This window comes from Spermophilus citellus (assembly GCF_964194105.1).
Source record: "Spermophilus citellus genome assembly, chromosome: 7".
NCBI lineage: Eukaryota > Metazoa > Chordata > Mammalia > Rodentia > Sciuridae > Spermophilus > Spermophilus citellus.
The window spans coordinates 163,815,972-163,832,896 of NC_138188.1; the positions used below are offsets into that span (position 1 = coordinate 163,815,972).

General features: G+C 62.0%; 1 protein-coding gene across 10 annotated transcripts in view; it reads left to right on the forward strand.

The window, feature by feature from the left end:
* The window catches only part of AGPAT3 (1-acylglycerol-3-phosphate O-acyltransferase 3), a gene marked incomplete at its 3' end in the record, with an annotated part of 69,621 nt that overhangs the window by 25,617 nt on the left and 27,079 nt on the right, over positions 1–16,925 (forward strand). The window contains exon 1 of one of the 10 annotated variants that reach the window (XM_081301326.1): positions 16,107–16,129. The exons of the other annotated variants lie outside the window; for them this stretch is intronic. Of the gene's footprint in view, positions 1–16,106; positions 16,130–16,925 lie in introns of those variants that run through there. 10 annotated transcript variants of the gene reach the window in all.

Sequence of the window (16,925 nt, forward strand, 5' to 3'; positions counted from 1 at the left end):
ATCCTGGTGCATGGGGAGCCGGGCTGGGACAGAGCCCCTCACCCTGAACTGTGCTGGCTTAGGCTGCGGGGGAGGGGCAGGCTAAGGAGATTCTTTCTGCACAGGGCCCACCCTGGCGCCTTCAGCAGACCCCTCTACCCTCTGGGAACCAGCCCCGTGTGCGTGGCTTCCTGTACGTGGCATGATGCAAACAGGAAGCTGAATTTATGAATCAGGCACAGGAGGAGACCCACAGTGTGACTAGTAACAAAGTAGAGCCTCTGCAGCGCTGTCCTGGGGCGAAAGCCACTCACAACGCGCGTGGTTCTTAGTGTTTTTGGAGGGTTGACCTCAGGTAACTCAGCCTGAGGGTGAAGCCACGGTGTGGGTGGCAGCGCCGGGCAGTGGACCAGGTGGTTGTCCCCAGAGGCGCTCAGGCTCTGCTGGCTGCAGGACAGGTACGGGCACCTGTCGCTGTAGGAGCGGCAGTGGGGGTGGGCGTGGAGCGCGTGAGCACCCTGGCCTGTTGAGGAGGGGGTGCCCGTGCCTGGCTGGGCTGGAGGACCAAGCCGCAGCCCAGCCCCGCGCACGTGGTTCCTGGAGTGCTTGTCTCAGTGTCCAGCGCCTGCGGTCTGCCCTGCTTTCCTCTCTTTTCCTTTCTGCTGGGGGTGGAACCCAGGGCCTTGCACGTGCCGGGAGGCGCTCCGCCACAGAGCTGGTGGGAGCCCCCGCTGTGGTCTCTGAAAGCAGCCTGCAGCTGAATGGGGGCTGTCCAGGGCAGAGTCCTTCTGAGGGGGGGCTGCTTTTTCTGGTCTGACAGTCCCCCCTCCCTGTGTGATCTGACCACTGGCCTCTTGTGCTCATCAGACGTGTCCACAGGAATGGCCAGCTGTGGTCCGTCCTGCACTCCTGTCCCATCCTGTGCTTTGTTGGATGGAGCCACTTGGCCCCAGAGTGAGGGAGGGCTCTACCGAGTGCGCAGGAGGAGCAGAGCAGCCCCACAGCCCTGTGGCCGGGGGTGCCGGGCTCGGTGCTCTGCACAGGGGTCTCTGGCTGAGGGTCACGTCGAGGTTCACTGTGTGGAGAAGACACACTAGCTCATTCGCTGCCCTCCCCCGGGAAGCCCATGCCACCGAGGACAGTGCCAACGCACAGTGCTCAGGGCCCGAGGCCTGCACAGGGCGGGACAGGGCAGACCAGGTGCAGCTCAGATCCAGGGGGGAGGGACAGAACCAAATGGCTGCTGCCTGTTTCTGTGGCTGCTGTCACTCAGGAAGCTGGGACAGAGGGAGGAGTAGAAAAGGACAGTCCCTCCACACTGCAGGAGTGGCCGGCTGTCCACTGCCACAGGCTGTCGGAGCCCCACATTGCCCTCATCCTGTTTCTGCAGGGAGAGGGGCCCGGCAGCGGTGCAGGGCCTGCTGGTGTGCAGGTCACTGCCGGGCAAGCCGGCACAACCCTGCCGCGGAGCCTTCTCCCCAGACCAGGCCTGGCGAGGCGGTGTCCAGCCGTGGGGACGCCACCAGCCTGGGGAAGCTCAGAGAGCTGGGTGAAGGTGCCGTCTGCGGAAACCAGCCAGCCTTGAGCAGGAGGGGCTGTGGGTCGGGGCTCAGGGGGGCACACGCAGTGCCAGGCTGGCGGAGGTGACCGGCAGCCCTGCTGCTGCGCTTGCTTGTCTGGCCATGTGGCCTGATGCCAGCTGCGGAGGTGAGGCCCGAGGAGCCCGACTTCAAGGCCATCCTGGGCAACTCAGCAAGGCCCTGTCTCAAAATAAAACAAAAGGGCTGGGGAGGTGGCTCAGGTAGAGCACCCCTGGGTTCTATCCCCAGCATCCCTCCCCAAAAAAAACCCAAACAAACCAAAATGGTGGAACTGGGCTTCCTGGCTGAGAGCAGCAGGCAGCGTGGCTGGGGTCTCAGGGCAGCGGGCACCTGGGGCGCACGTGATGTGCATGTCCGCGTGGGGAACTTGGCACCGGGTGGGGCCATGTCTGCCAGGGTCTGTGTCGGGTGGTGGAGGCCTCTTTCTGGAGAACCCTGAGAGGGTTCCTGCTGTTGGTCCCTAGGAGGGTGAGGCTGAGCCGCCCCGGGGGGTGCGTTGCTGTGCAGAGGGCAGAGAGGACCCGGCCGGCTGGGGAGCAGGGGCTCTGGGCCGGGCCTGGTGAGCTGGGCAGGCAGGACTGCTCTGTGCCCCTGGGTTCCCAGCCGCTCCGCGTGGGCTGCAGCCCCCCTGGGCTCCAGGGAGACCGTTTACGTCCCACCAGGCACATGCGTGAGCAGGGACCTGCTGTGGGTTGGGAGGCCATCCCAGGCAGCGGGGCCACATGGCCCTCCCAGATGCCCAGCGTAGGCTTCTGGAGCCGCGGCAGCAGGAACCTGCCCTTGCAGGCCATGGCTGCTGTCCTGAGAAAGCTGCCACCGCCCCTTGCTCCAGCTCCGGCAGAGGCCAGGGACCCTCTCTGCCCCTTCTGTGGCTCCACATCCCTCTGTGGTCAGCAGGGCTCATGGGTCCAGCGGTCCTGGCTGGAGTTGATCCTGATGTCCTTCAGTGGTCCGGGGTCCCCCACTTGGGAGCATCGAGGCTGGGCTCCTCATGGCCCCACAGCCTGCTCTGGGCTGAAAGGAGGAGGTGCCCTGGTCACAGGGATCCGTACCCGGAACCTCCCTGGGTAGCCGGTGGTTCTCACATGGTGGACTGGGCCTGGAGCCAGCGCTTCGTGGCTCGGCAGGCTGGCCACAGGCTTCGGGAGTTGGGAGCAGGCCTTCCCTCTGCACGCTGCTCTTGTCCCCAGACCTTGGTGGCCGAGGTCCTTCCAATGAGAGACTGGCCCTACGTTCACTGCAGCTGTCGAGACCCTCCGTGCCCCCCCCGCCCCCTGCCACCGGGGCAGTGGGGCAGCACCCTTGCTGGGCCCTGCCTTCCCACGCCCTTCCCCGTCCTCTGTGTTAGGGCCTCTGCCAGCCCTGCCCCCCTCTGAAGCCCTGTATTTTTAGTAGGTGACCTTGGGGAAGTAGGTGACCTGGTGCCTTCAGGGAGGCACGGAGCACATTGAGGCCACTCATCTGACCAGCCTGGAGAGCAGGAGAGGACGGAGGCCTTTGCCAAGGGCCTCCTTCCTGCCCAGCCGTCACCCCCAGTGGGGGGGCGGCTCCCCACTGCTATTGGTGCTGTTTTTTGTCCTTGGCTCCTGGCTACTAAACCAGATTATTTTAAAATTTAATATTGGCTTTCTCTGGAAGGTTCTAGGTGTGGTTTCCAGATCACTTGGTTTCTACTAGGAGTCTTCATAGCAGGAGTCTCAGGAAGGGCCTTGGTCACCACTGAGATTCCCTGGGCCCGTTGCACATGGCTGTCCCCGCCAGCGGTGCGTCCCCTCCCAGGCCACCTGTCCAGTTGTGGCTGCCTCTCACCTCCTCTTGGCTCTGCAACTTTTAATGGAAAATATCTCTCCATGTGTCTTTTATGTTCATTGTCTACTTAAAGATCGTAATGATAATGCATGCTCATTTTAAAAAATAAAGGATTTTAGACTTACTTCTACCAGGGTTCTGCGACCACTGGACAGGGATAGCGTGGGAGGCCCTGGCATGGCGCCGTCAGGCGGTGGGCAGCTGTGGAGCTGGGCGCCTGTGGCAGCTGTGGGAGCCAGGGGAGCTCAGTCCTCTTTGGCCAGCTGTCTCCAGTGTTACCATCATGCCCACCGTGGGCAGGTAAGGGGTTGCTGCTGGTCAGCTGTGGCCCGAGAGCCGCCATGGGGCCGGTGGGGGCGGTTTCTAAGGTGAGTGCCAGACCTAGACCAGGCAGGCATGAGGTGGTCCCTTGTCTTTTGAAGGTTGTAACTTGAGAAGTGAAGTGCCTTAGACTTCCTCACCCACAGAGCCCAGGGCTCTGCCCTTGGGGGGCGTGGCTGCTCATGATGTGGGTGCACAGATTCTTGGGGTGTCCTTTCTGCTCCCCAAGACTTGGTGGAGAGGGTCACTTTTCACTGCTGCACTGAGGACAGCCGGAGCCTGAGCAGTGCCCTGGTCCATCCACCTGCGCCGGTGAGCCTGGAAACATCTAGCCAGGCTGGCGCAGGATGGGGACTGGGGTGGGGCCTAGAGCCCGGTTTTCCCCTTAATCACACTGTGGTTAAAGGGCCTGAAGACTGCCCCACCTGGGAGGGAGAGAACTTCTAAGGTGTTGGCAAGTTGGTTTTGCTTCTTAAAATTCCTTCCTTCCTTCCTTCCTCCCTCCCTCCCTCCCTCCATCCATCCCTCCTTCCCTCCCTCCATCCCTCCTTCCTTCCTTCCTTCCTTCCTTCCCTCCCTCCTTCCCTCCCTCCTTCCTTCATTCCTTCCTTCCTTCCTCCCTCCCTCCCTCCTTCCTTCCCTCCTTCCCTCCCTCCCTCCCTCCCTCCCTCCCTCCTTCCTTCCTTCCTTTCCTCCCTCCTTCCCTCCCTCCCTCCTTCCTTCCTTCTTGTCCCAACCTTTTTCTGTAATGTTTTTTAAAAAGGTCTTTTTACTCTTCTTGGCAGTGGTCCACGTGTCCCTTGGGCAACGTGAGTGATCATCTGAGTAACTCTGTCACCCTACCGGCACGCCACGCTGGTTCCACCTCTGCCAGCTGCGGGCACATCCTCTGCCAGTTTACATCCTGATGCCAGCAAGCCAGCAGGTGCCCAGGCGAGGGTTCCGACCTGAGAAAGGCACCAGGAGTTCCGCTCTGCCCTGCATGTGGGTGTGGGGCGGGGTTCCGCGGCAGCAAGGCGTGCTTCTCTCAAGGGGAAGAACCACTAGAAAATCATTAGGAGTGTCACTTTTTGTATTTTTGTTTTCTGGCACTGGGGATTGAACCAGGGTGCTCAACCACTGGGCCACATCCCCAGCCCTCTGTATTTTTTATTTTGAGACAGGGTCTTGCCAAGTTGCCCGGGCTGGTCTTGAACTTGCAATTCCCTCCCCCAGCCTCCAGGTAGCTGGGATGACAGCCGTGGCCACCGTGTCTTGCTTGGTTTGAGTCCTTCGAGGACTAAATGACGATGCCTTGAACATGTACTTTGACTGGGCTGACCCTTGTGTCCTTGTCTTACCTCACGAGCATGTCGGGAAATGTGTGGAGGACATGTCAGGCAGGGGTGTGGCAGGCCCAGGGGTCCTCAGAGCGAGTGTGGTCCCGCACACCTTGCTGCATCCACACGGTAAAGGTCTCGCAGATGATTTCACCAGAATGAAGGACGGCTGCCCAGCCCAGCTCAGCCCACCTCACTCCGGTAAGCCTTGGAGCTCAGGACGTACTGTCCTGTCCTGCCTGGGCAGCGGGTGGGTTATGCAAAGGCCAGAGAAAGTGCCCGGAGCAGCATGCAGGACTCGGGCTTCTCGGAGGAGGCATGTAAGAGGTGGGAGTCTTCTCTGAGAGGAGCCCAGGGGCTCTGGCCAGTGGGGCTGCCTGCCCTCGCAGCACTCAGGCCAATGGTGGACAGGCAACACGCATCCTCTCCACAGTGCCCTGGCTCCGTGCCTGTCCCCATGCAGAGAGGGTTTCATCTCTCACACTGCAGGGGCAGTGACATCACCAGCAATAGCCTGCCTGTCTGACCAGCATCCCGAGGAGCAAGGTCCCTGAATACATGCAAGGAAGTAGCCTTCTCAGATCACACACCTGCTAGATCCCCGTGTGCAGAGAAGGGCCGCGTCCCGCGAGATGGTACACATCTAGTCTGCAGCCTGCTTGTTCTCATTGCTCTCCTAACTTGGTGAGGTTTTCAGGAACAGAGAGGGGGCCCTCAGGGACAGGTGTTTTTCTCTCCACATTTTCTTTAAGGACAAAACATGTAGGAACTAATTACCCCCATTCTACAAATAAGGGAATGGAGGCCCAGAGAAGTTTAGCATCCTCCCCAAGGCCACGCAGCCTGCTGGCGATGAGCCAGGTTCACCTGGCAGCGTGCTCCATGATCTTATTTACTGCACGTTCTGCTCATGCGGCGTAAGGACCCAGCAGACGACTGTCACAGCACCCAGTGGGGAAATCAAGTCACAGAGCCACATGATGCCACGGTGTGCAGTCATACTTAGTGCTAGCCTGTGACCAGCATGAGTGGGCTCAGAGTGTGCCACCCTGCTGCATCCAGTGCCCTCTCCTGGCTTACGTTGGCGGTGCTGGGAAGGGACCCTTGCTGCACAGGTGCCGCCGAGCTGCCCCACCCCCGGCTCCTGCAGGCTCTTGAGGCTGTGCGCACCACTTCCCCTCTGTCCCTGCGGGGCAGTGGCCTCTGCCTACCAGACCCCTGACTTGCTGGCAGCGCGGACTTGGCAGCCCCGTGCCTGCTGCCGAGGGCATCAGGTCCCGTAAGTGGCCCCCATCTTACACCAGAGCCCACTGCAGAGGGGGCCCTTCCTGTGGGAGGCTGGACCTGGCCTCTGTGCCCACCTTTGGCAAGCGTGGCCGGGTCACGGTGAGGCATGCAGGAGCCCAGGAACCGCGGGCAGAGGAGGCTCCCTGGTGGCCTCCGGATGCCGACCGGATCCTGTCTGCTTCTCTGGCTGTTTGTTCCTTGTTTGGTTTAGTAACCTGCTCTCCAGGTAGGAAGGATGGTCACCCCTGGCCCCTGAGGTCCCGCTAGCCTCCTCCTGAGCCTTTGCTGCTGTCTGTGCCACCACAGTGACACAGTGAGCTTAGCGCCTGTTTATGGATGGGGCTGTCCTTAGTGGCACGTTCTGGGGGAGGGCAGGTTGGGTTGAGGAGGGGGTACCTCCTGGCCAGAGGGCACAGTCGCTTCCCGTGGCCACCTCTGTCCTGTGACTGAGGCTGGCCCCTGCAGCACTGGGAGAGCCGAGTGGGCATCCAGGGCCCCAGCTGCCCGCTGCTTCTCCGATGCCTGCCATTCCGTAGTGAGTCCCACAGAAGCACCTGAAGGAGGGCGCCCAGGGCTCTGTGCCAGCCAGGTGGTGGGTACATGCCCTGAGCCTGGGGGCGCCTCTCCTTGCCCCTGGGCCCTGGCCCTGGTGTCTGGGCTTCGGATGTGGTCAACAGGCAGGTGGAGGCAACCCCCAAGGAGCTGCATGGGCTGCATGTGACACGTGGGCTTTCCGGGTGCGGAGGTGACTTGGGACCTTCTCCCGCCCTGGGAACCTGCAACCCCTGTTTCCCATCCTGTTCAGCCCATTTCTTGAGGCCCGGACATCTCCCAGGCAGGTGGACAGTGTGGTTCACCTGTAGCTCACCCTGTAGTGCTGGAGAAGTCAAGCCACCCGGCTGCCGGCCCTGGAACACTCCTGGGCACGAAAGTGACTCTCGGGCTGCTGGGGTAGAGCCACAAGCGGCCGGCGGGGGAGCTTGGACACCCGAGTCCCTGGTCTGCGGTGGTCTGGGCTCCTGGTAGGGCTATTTGAGTTGCCCGGGGTTCCAGCAGGGGAGAGCTTTGGTCACTAACTGAGAAGGCTCCTGGCCGGGTGGCCTCAGAGGCCACACTCTTCTGTGTCTCCGTGGGACAGGGAGACTTGTTCAGTGGAGTGTTGGCCGTGCGGCCCTCGCGGCCACTTGGGGACCTCTGCACCCAGCTTCTTGATGGCGTGGAACCTTGAGGGGGAAGGCTGGGTGGGGTGAGAGGAAGGCAAGGAGTGTGTTCGTACCTGGGCGGGGTGGCAGAGCAGAGCAGGGGCTGATGGCAGGCCAAGGGGACCAGGGGCTTGGCACCTGGGCTGCACCATCTGAACCAGGGCTGGGGCCGCCTGCCTTCACCTTCCCTGGAGGTGCAGATGGGGTCGGACTGGGGGCCAGGGGAGGCCGCGCTCTGGAGGCGGGGCCACGTGCCCTCGTGGCGCCCCCACCCGTCCCCTCCCTGGCTCTGCCTCCTGCCCCGTCTGGTCTCTCTGATGCCTGTGTGCTTTCCTCCCTCCCTACGCGGGGGGCACAGGCCAGGGGCGTGGGGGCTGAGACTGGACTGAGACTGGCCTGCCGCTCACGAAGCCCAGGGCTGGTCCCAGGCCTGGTGGTTGTGGCCAGTCCTGGGCGCGGGGCACTGAACGGGTGTCAATGAGAGAACCAACAGAGCTGCGTGACGCGTGTGGCAGCCATGTGTTCCCATGGTTGTGCCCCCACGCCTGGCTCAGGACCGCTTACTACTAACCAGGGGGAGTCAGTCACACTTGGAGTCCCTCTCAGCTCACGGCATAAGGGGAGCGTGGACATTTCATGAGATTACCAAAAGAAGGGTTTCCCGATGCCTCATGAACACGCGGTTCTGTGTCGTGCCCTGAGGAGACCCCAAGAGATTGTGCCAATGTGCTCCTGTTCTTCTCTTTCAGAAATTGTGTATAAATCGTTAGTTTTTCAGATGCAGGAAGATGATCTGTAGGTATGTTCCTATGCATTATTTTTGGGTAAGGATGATGAGGATTGAACCCAGGGCTGACCTACCACTAAGCCACATCCCAGCCCTTTTTATTCTGAGGCCTGGCCTCACTAAATTGCTGAGGCTGCTTTGAACTCGCAGTCCTCCTGCCTCAGCCTCCCATGCTCTGGGATTATAAGTGTGCACCGTCATGCCTGGTTCCTGTGAAATTTCCTTGTGTAGTTTGTTAAACTATTTTTTTCTTCTTTTTTAACCTGAAAAAAGAAGCGTGGGGAATGAATTCTGAGTGGTCGTGTAGAAGTAGGAAGTGAACTGACTCCAGTTTGGGGACCCTCACTTCCTGCTGGTACCACGCCTTGCTCTGATGTCCGTGGAAGGCCAGGATTCAGTAGAGGAGTTCATCTGTGCCAGGGCACCTGGGCAGAATCTGTATGCCCACGAGACCCAGCTTCGGAATGCTCCTGGCTCGGACAGCAGGACAGAGCGCAGCCTTTGCCACACTCCCGCCGAGTGGGGACAGAGGGCCAGGGTTGTTTGGGTTCTGCTTCTGGCCTGGAGAGAGATTCCAGGCAGTTTTTAAGAATTAAGGAACTAACTGATGGACGGATGGCCCTGTGTGCACAGCCACCACGTGGCGTTTAGGCTGTGCGTGTGTGTGGGAGGACTCCGGTCTCCGCCGTCGTGGACAGGCGGAGTGAGTGGGCGGCTCTCACACGCTCAGCCCACTTCCTGTGGAGGTGCCCAGAGGTGGTGCTGGACCCAGTAGGTGAGGTTCCAGACTCTTTAGGAGCCACCTGTTCTCCACAGCGGCTGAGTCTGTTCGCATTCCCACCAGCACTGTGGAGGGTCCTTCCACTCCAGCCTTGCTGGCCTGTCCTCATGAGGGGCGGGTGTGGCCGTGAGGCTGACCTGTGCTGCCGCAGCTCTCTGCAGGGGCAGGAGCCTCCCCCGGGAGATTGCTCGCGGCTCTGCCGGAGCCAGGCCCCGCAGTCAGCGGCCTGTCCACCTGGGGATTAGCCTTAGCCAGCACCAGGATGCTCAGGGGGATCCCCGTGCCCTGCCGGAACCAGGTGGCTGGATCATGACGGATGGTGTCCCTGATGGTTTCCTGACCTCCTGGAGGAGCCGCGGGCAAGGTGTTCCCACCGGGGCGCGCATTTCCCCGTGGGTGCATCTGAAGCTATCTCTCGGGGGCCTTCAGGGGGCCGAAGGAGCAGCACCCCTGGAAGAAAGTGTCCAGCGGTGGAATCTCACCCTTGCTGTCCTCACATCCTCTCCCAGCAAATGGCCTTGGACCGAGCCGGTGTTGGTGGACAGCGGGAGGCCCTGGTTGCTCCTGATGCACTGGGAAGTCTCTGGCAGAGGGAGGCTCCAGTGGGAGCCTGAGCGTCCTACAGGTGTCACACCTGGAGGCCCATGAGCTCCTTGCGCCCTTGCAGGTCTCCGCTTTGCCATGCATGGCCCTGGTGCTCCGTGATGGCCCCTGGCCCTGGTGTTCCGTGAAGGTCCCTGGCCCTGGTGTTCCGTGATGGCCCCTGGCCCTGGTGTTCCGTGATGGCCCCTGGCCCTGGTGCTCCGTGATGGCCCCTGGCCCTGGTGTTCCGTGATGGCCCCTGGCCCTGGTGCTCCGTGATGGCCCCTGGCCCTGGTGTTCCGTGATGGCCCCTGGCCCTGGTGCTCCGTGATGGCCCCTGGCCCTGGTGTTCCGTGATGGCCCCTGGCCCTAGTGCTCCGTGATGGCCCCTGGCCCTGGTGCTCCGTGATGGCCCCTGGCCCTGGTGTTCCGTGATGGCCCCTGGCCCTGGTGCTCCGTGATGGCCCCTGGCCCTGGTGTTCCGTGATGGCCCCTGGCCCTGGTGCTCCGTGATGGCCCCTGGCCCTGGTGTTCCGTGATGGCCCCTGGCCCTGGTGCTCCGTGATGGCCCTGGCCCTGGTGCTCCGTGATGGCCCCTGGCCCTGGTGCTCCGTGATGGCCCCTGGCCCTGGTGCTCCGTGATGGCCCCTGGCCCTGGTGCTCCGTGATGGCTCCTGGCCCTAGTGCTCTGTGATAGCTCCTGCAGACATGGCCGAGGCTCGTGGGCCCTGAGGGCATCAGAAGCCATCCTCTGGAGGTTGTGGCACAGGCCGGGTCTCTGAGCTTTACCCCAGCACCAGCTCTGCTGGGGGTGGCCCGGGGGCAGAAGAGCTTCCCTGCCTGCCCACTGTTTGCCCACCTCCTCTCCCTGGGGTGCATTACAATCTGGATGACGTGCCCAAGCTTCCCGGGTATGGATACCTGTTCCCAGTAGCTGTCTTTGGTCTGGTTTTAAAAGCACACTCTCATCTTTTGTGCTCTCTGTACTGTTCACTTCTGCTTTACGGTACGACCGTCCCTGCCCTACACCTGAGTGGATGGATGCTCCTGCTGGCCAGCCACGTGGGCCCCGGCTTCTCTGCTTGCGCTGTCAGCTAGAACCCTAAGGGACCCTGCCTTGAGGAGAGGGGCCCCGTAGAAGGTGGCCCTTGGTGGCCGTAGTCCAGGGTCCCTGGGACAGGGCGTGTGCATCAGGGGCAGAGCACAGCAGCCTCTGAGCCACCCTGGGCATTGCCGCAGCCAGCTGGGACCAGCCACGGCTCAACTTGGGCGCCCACCTGCCTTTTCCGTGGCCCTTGCCACACTCCGGCCAGGTCTTACTAGCAGGAGGAAAGTACGAGGCCCTCGTGGCGTGGGCTGCCGGTCACGCTTGCCAAGCTGGGGGCAGAAATGGCGTTCCTGGAGCCCTGTGAGCTGGGCTCTCTGCACACCTGGGACTTGCAACACGGCCCAGTGGACCTTTGTCTTGCCCCTCGGTGTTCCCGGGGAGCTGCGTTGGCAGCAGTGCTCTTTGGAAGGGGGGATGCCGGAACCTGTCGATGGCCACCTTGTGACGGAGCAGTTCTGAAGCATGGTCAGAGGGCCACACGGGCCACAGAAGCTGCTCCGCGTTTGCCACTGCCACTGTGCAGGAGGCCCCCCATGTGTCTCACGCCACCCAAGTGACAGGCATCCAGTGCCTCACGCAGTCTGGGGACGGAGCGGCTCAGCAGGCAGTGTGGGCTTCCATGGAGTCAGGGGGCCAAGACGTTGGCCTGGGCTGAGCTCCTGAAGGCTCAGTGGGGCCGGATGCCTCCTGAGGCCCAGGTCACACTGCCCCCAGCCCATCACCAGGGAGGAAGGCCAGTAGCCTCAGGATGGGAGTGAAGTGTCGGCCCTGCCAGAGGCCCTGTGTGGTGGTGTGGGCTGCTGTCCGGCCCCAGTGTGGGGCCCCACCAGGCCTGGAGTCCTGGTGTCCAGTACCATTGGGCAGCTCCGCTGTGTCTGGGCTGTGGAGGACACAGAGGGGAGCCTCCCCCGCCCTCCCCATGTGGCTGTTCCCCTGCAAGAAAAGCCATGCTGGGCGCTGCTGTCTTCCAGGCGGGTTCTTGCTGGGTCTCGTCCATCTCCCAGCCCGGCCTCCTGGCTCTGTCTGGGGCACCTTCCTTTCAGTCAGCTTCAGGCTGCAGCTGCAGGGTCAGACCTCCGGCACCCGCCACTCGCCAGCCACGCCACCAGCTCTGAATCCGGGGAGTCCACACGGAGCCCCTGCCTGGAGCCTGGGACAGGTGTCCTGGGGGACAGCCTCTAGAGCTGGGCGTGGCCTCTGTGGACCCTGTCCTGTGCTCAGGGCCACTTGGGGGTTCCCTCAGCCCTGGCAGATGGGGTAGGAGCACATGGTGCTCTTGGGCCCCCAGCCACACGGGTCAGTGCTGGGCAGGGCCCAGTGACCTGCGACTCTCCTGTTGACTGTGGCTCCCGTGAAAGCTGCTTACTGGATTAGTGGGCTTGACGGCAGCGGGTGGAGTAAAGGCCAGTGCCATGTGTCCTGCTGCAGCACATCCTGCTGTCCCTGTGGGAGTCTCTGCGACCGCCAGGTCACTGTTGGACTGCTCAGACCCAGAGTTCGTCTCCCCAGGAGGGTGGCTCTGAGCACCCGGCTCCCTCCTCCTGCTGAGCACAGGCTCTGGGCAGCTGTGGCGCCCGCCAGACGTGGCACGGGCCTGGTCACCGTGCACATCTTGGATCGCATCCCTCACCTTCTGGCCCGAGGCCGACACCTACTCACCCGCCAGGCTCCCTCCTCCCATTGAGAGAAGCCCAGGAGGCTGCAGGATGCTGGCCGGATCCTCAACCTGCCTCTTCTCGGGGGTCTGCGCTGGGCTGCTGGCCGTGGCCCTGGCCTACTATCTCTACTGGTAAGCGAGGCCGGGTGGCCTCCCTCTGCCCACCACTGGCGCTCCACTCCCCCCCTCACAGGTCCCTGCTGTGGCTGGGGTCTCGGGGCCAGGGAAGGGGGCCCAGGTGGCAGCGTGCATCCGGCCCCGCACAGGGCCTACAGGACTGTCCCCTTTTCAGCAAAGGTGTCTCTCTTCAGGATGTCCCTGAAAACGGTGCACAGGTGTCACTGTGTCCTGTGGGTCCTGAGTGCTGGCTGCCTTCCCCAGGAGGACAAGTGTCCCACCTGCAGACTCAGCTGTGACCTCTGCCTGCTCTCGCCATTGAAGGTCTCTGTGTCCTGCAGGGTGCACTGGGGGAACAGAAGATCACGGTGCTTTAAGTTGATAAGTGGCAGACGTAAAACCCACTGCCCCGTAGGTCCACGCCAGGCCCTGCTGCTGGGCTGACCAAGGGCACCTGACCTTGGGTGGGAGTGGCAAGTGGGGTCCAGAGCATGCTGGTCACTCTCTAGGGACAAACCAGGGAGAACTCTGGCATTACAGGCTTGGGCCGTTGCCTTTTTGCTAAATCTACTTGCTGGTTGACTTTTGTCTTCAGGATGGGGAGAATGGGGTTGCCTGTCCTCAGTTTCAGTGAGACCCTCTTGTAGTAAGTCATTTCTTGGGATTAGGGCTTAGTCATGCAGAAATGCCAGAAATGATCAATGACTTATTATTTGTTGGGAAAATAGCACCTTTGTTTCTGGCTAGAACCTGAGCGACCTCCATAATTGGCTTAAGGGATCTTTCAGATGTAAGCCTGTCACTGGGGTGGGGGACGGCCCTTGCTCCCGTTAGTCCTTACAGTTACCTAGTGGCACTGGTGGAAGAGGTCAGCTTGTTATTTTAACCTTCAGGTGAGAGACTGGCATTCAAATAGTCCCCTCATGTGCTGAGACAGAAATGGGTCAGAAACCCTGGCTCAAGCACCCTGGCCGGGCTCTCAGTGGACACCCGCTCCTGGTGCCAGGTGGAACAGACTGCAGCAGGTGTGCGGGGCCCAATGGGCCTGGGACACTGAGAAGTGACCTTCTCTAGATCATTCTTCACCAAGTTGCAAAAGGAGCTGTTTGTCATCGTCACATAGGACACAGATGGATCGTTACCTTGGTTCAGACATCGGCCTGTTAACTGGAGTGTGCAGACAAGAGCCAGGCCACCCCACTGGCACCCGGTGCGCACTCACGGCTGCACGGCCCTGGGGGCAGCTCTGCTGATCTGGGACGGGGCAGATACAGTGACCTCCAGAGTGTCGTTGGGCTGGGGTGTTTGCCCGGCGTGCTCTAGACCCTGGGTTCTGTGCCCAGTTCCGAGAGGGCGAGAGCAGATGCTATCAAACATTTCCACCTCTGTCGCCGTAAATGACTTTGGACGCTGTTGACTTCAAGGATGTCTTTTGGGTTCTGATGACATTTATCATCATATAAGTGACGCCCATTTCATGACAAAAACGAGAAGAGCAGAAGTGCCCTAACCTGCTCCTGCCCGAGGCCATCGTCAGGAGACCCCCTTTGGTCTTGCTGGGGACAGTATCTTGTAATGGAATGTCCGTGTGCCCTTCTCGCCCAGCTCAGGGAGAGGTGTCTGTGTGTCAGTAACTCCCGCGGCTGGCTCTCGGTGGCCACGTGTGTGCTGGAGGCCGTGCTGTGGGCTCCCAGCCTCCCTCTCCTGGGCATCCCGACTGCCACGGCCACCTGGAACCCCAGCCCCGGTCTCCTCAGGCTGCCTTCTGTGGGCTGGGGGCTGGAGGGCACTTGCCTCGGAGCCCGGGGACAGCAGGGAGACACCTCCCAGGTGGCCACGTCTCTCCTGGTTCCTCAGCCCTTTCTCTGGAGCCTGGTCTTTCCGAGGTAGGTTGTTTGAAGAGTTGAGGGCACCTGAGGCGGCTTCAGGGTTAGCTGGTGCTGGCCAGCAGCTGTCTGGTGTGCTGGGAGCTTCGGAGCCTGGGCTCGTGGGCCTCTGTCCTCCCAGTGGCCTGAAGGGCCTCCCGGGCGGCTTGGCTCTGTGGGGATAGAGAGCTGGAGCCCAGGTTGGCTGCTGGACCTGATGTCAGGAAGATCCTGAGTCTGACAGCCCTGTTCCCAAGAGTGGCCTTGACCTGTCCCCTCACAGGATAGGAAGGGGACTGCAGCAGGGGCACCAGCCCCCACGTGGTCACTGTCCGCTGTGCACTGGGGAGGTGGTTGTAGCAGCTGCTGTGGTCTGTGGGTGTCCCCAGGGGTGCTCTCGAGGCTCACCATGTGGCGCTCATGCGCTGAGTCAGGTGATGCGAGTGACGGGTGGTCATGCTGCCGGGCGTCGAGTGTGGGATTTGGTGTCCTTCCTGGGGGCCGCCCACCCAGCATGTGAATCGGGCCTCTCCCCGGCCAGGTTTGGTGGTCTGCACGTGAGGCGGGCCCTGGGCAGTGACTGGCAGCCCGCCTCCTGCCCTCCCTCCGATTCAGAACTAGCCTTTGCCTGGGGACCAGTCCTGGGTTCTGAGCCCTGAGCTCTGCCTCAGCGTGGACTGGGAAGGTGGACGCTGCCTTCCTCCCCAGGTGGCAGCAGGTCACTCTCGCAGCCCCCAGCCCTCTGCAGTGGAGCCGGGTTCCCATGTCCCATGTCACCGCAGCTCTGTCCTACACCAGCGCTGTAGGCTCTGCCCCTCCCGCTCCCAACTTCCCACTTTTCGGGGGCCAGTCCCTCATGGAGCCAGCCCTGCTGTGCCTGTGCTGGGCTGGCCATCCTCCTGCCCAGCAGCTGGGTGAGGCCGGCTGCCCAGGGCCGCCCTGTTGGCTCAGAGACAGGAGGTGGTTTCTATATTTGGCAGAGGGGGCAGGGGACTTGGCAAGGTCAGGAGAACGAGGTTCACAGAGTCAGGAGTGGGGGCTGCGGGGGGCTGCGGTGGCGGGCGTGGACCCTTCTGTGTCCTCCGACTTCCTTCCTCCTGGAGGCGGGGGCACAGCACTGCCAGGCCAGGGGGTTGCTTGAGGCTGCACCATCAGGAGCCGCACGAGCACCGCAAGCTTCTGGGTCCCCAGGGGTCGGGCCGGTGTCCCAGAGCTCCTTGCTGTGTGCCAGGTCCCCATCACACAGGCCTCCACAGCCTTGTCCCGCCCTGGCCAAGTGGGAAGGAATGGCCCCACGGCTGGCCCTGATAGGTCACCCACTTGGCAGCATGGCTGTTTTCACTCATGGCCGAGTGGTCACTGGGCTGTCCTTGTGTCCTGCTGGCTGAGTCCTGTTGTGCTGCTCTTGGGCAGGAGGCCACAAGTTCCTCCAGCTGTGTGCCCTGGTGGTCAGGCACCCAGAGCTAAAGGAGACGAGGAAGATAAAGGACAGGAACGGAGCCTGTGGCCGCAGCCCAGCGTCCCTGCCACACTGGGGAGGGGCAGGTAGCAGCACACCAGGAGGGAACAGCGTGGGCCAGGACCTGAGCAGCTCTGGGGGCCTGGCTCTGGGGGCCTGGAGCAGCGCAGAGTGGGAGACAGGAAGGTCTCCAAAGCACAGAGAGCCAGGTGCATTCCCCAGCTCCAAGATGATGTGCCTTTCCTGGCAGCCAAGGCAGGTGGCACGGTCAGGGGCGGGGGGCACCTCTCCCGTGGGGACCTCAGCCCTGGCCTCTGTGGGTGGGATTACCAGTGGGAGTTGTGGACAGAACTTCAGTTTAGTTTGAACTCTTGGGACTTCGGTGGGGGAGCCAGAGAGAGGAGAACACAGGCCAGTCTGATGAAGGAGAGGGCTAGGGACGCAGGTGCCTGGCTGCTTCTCGACCAGCCCCGCATCGGGGAGAGAGGGTTGCAGTGGGTCCACAGGGCTCTGCAGACCTGGAGATGGTCGCTTTCCCCGGAGAAGCTCATGTGGGCAAGGGGAGCAGAGCGATGGGTTTGGCACTGTGTGGCAGGCATAGGTGGCCTCACACAGTGTCCACCTGCTCCAAAGGTGGAGCCCTTCCCCTGGGGACCACAGCGGGAGAGCCATGATCCCTCTCCTGTTGGCCTCACAACTCCCACCCAGAGCTCCACGTCCACGGTGCCAGGAGGGGGTCGTGCACCCGGGATGGGGTGCAGGGTGGGAGCTCTGCATCAGCACAGCTCTTCCTGGTCCCTAGTGTGGGACAAAGGTGGCAGGAGGGAGTGGAAAGCAGCTGGTCGCACTGGGGAGACCCCGAGCACCACACGCCTTCTCAACAACCCCAAAGAAGAGGCCCTGGCACTGCGTCTCGGGGCACAGCCTCCGCCGCGCTTCCCCTTAACGTTGCATTCTGGTTTCTGGTGCTGGGGATTGGGCCGGAGTGCTTCTCCCCTGAGCCACATCCCCAGCCCTCGCTGTTGATTTCTTATTTTGACATAGAGTCTCA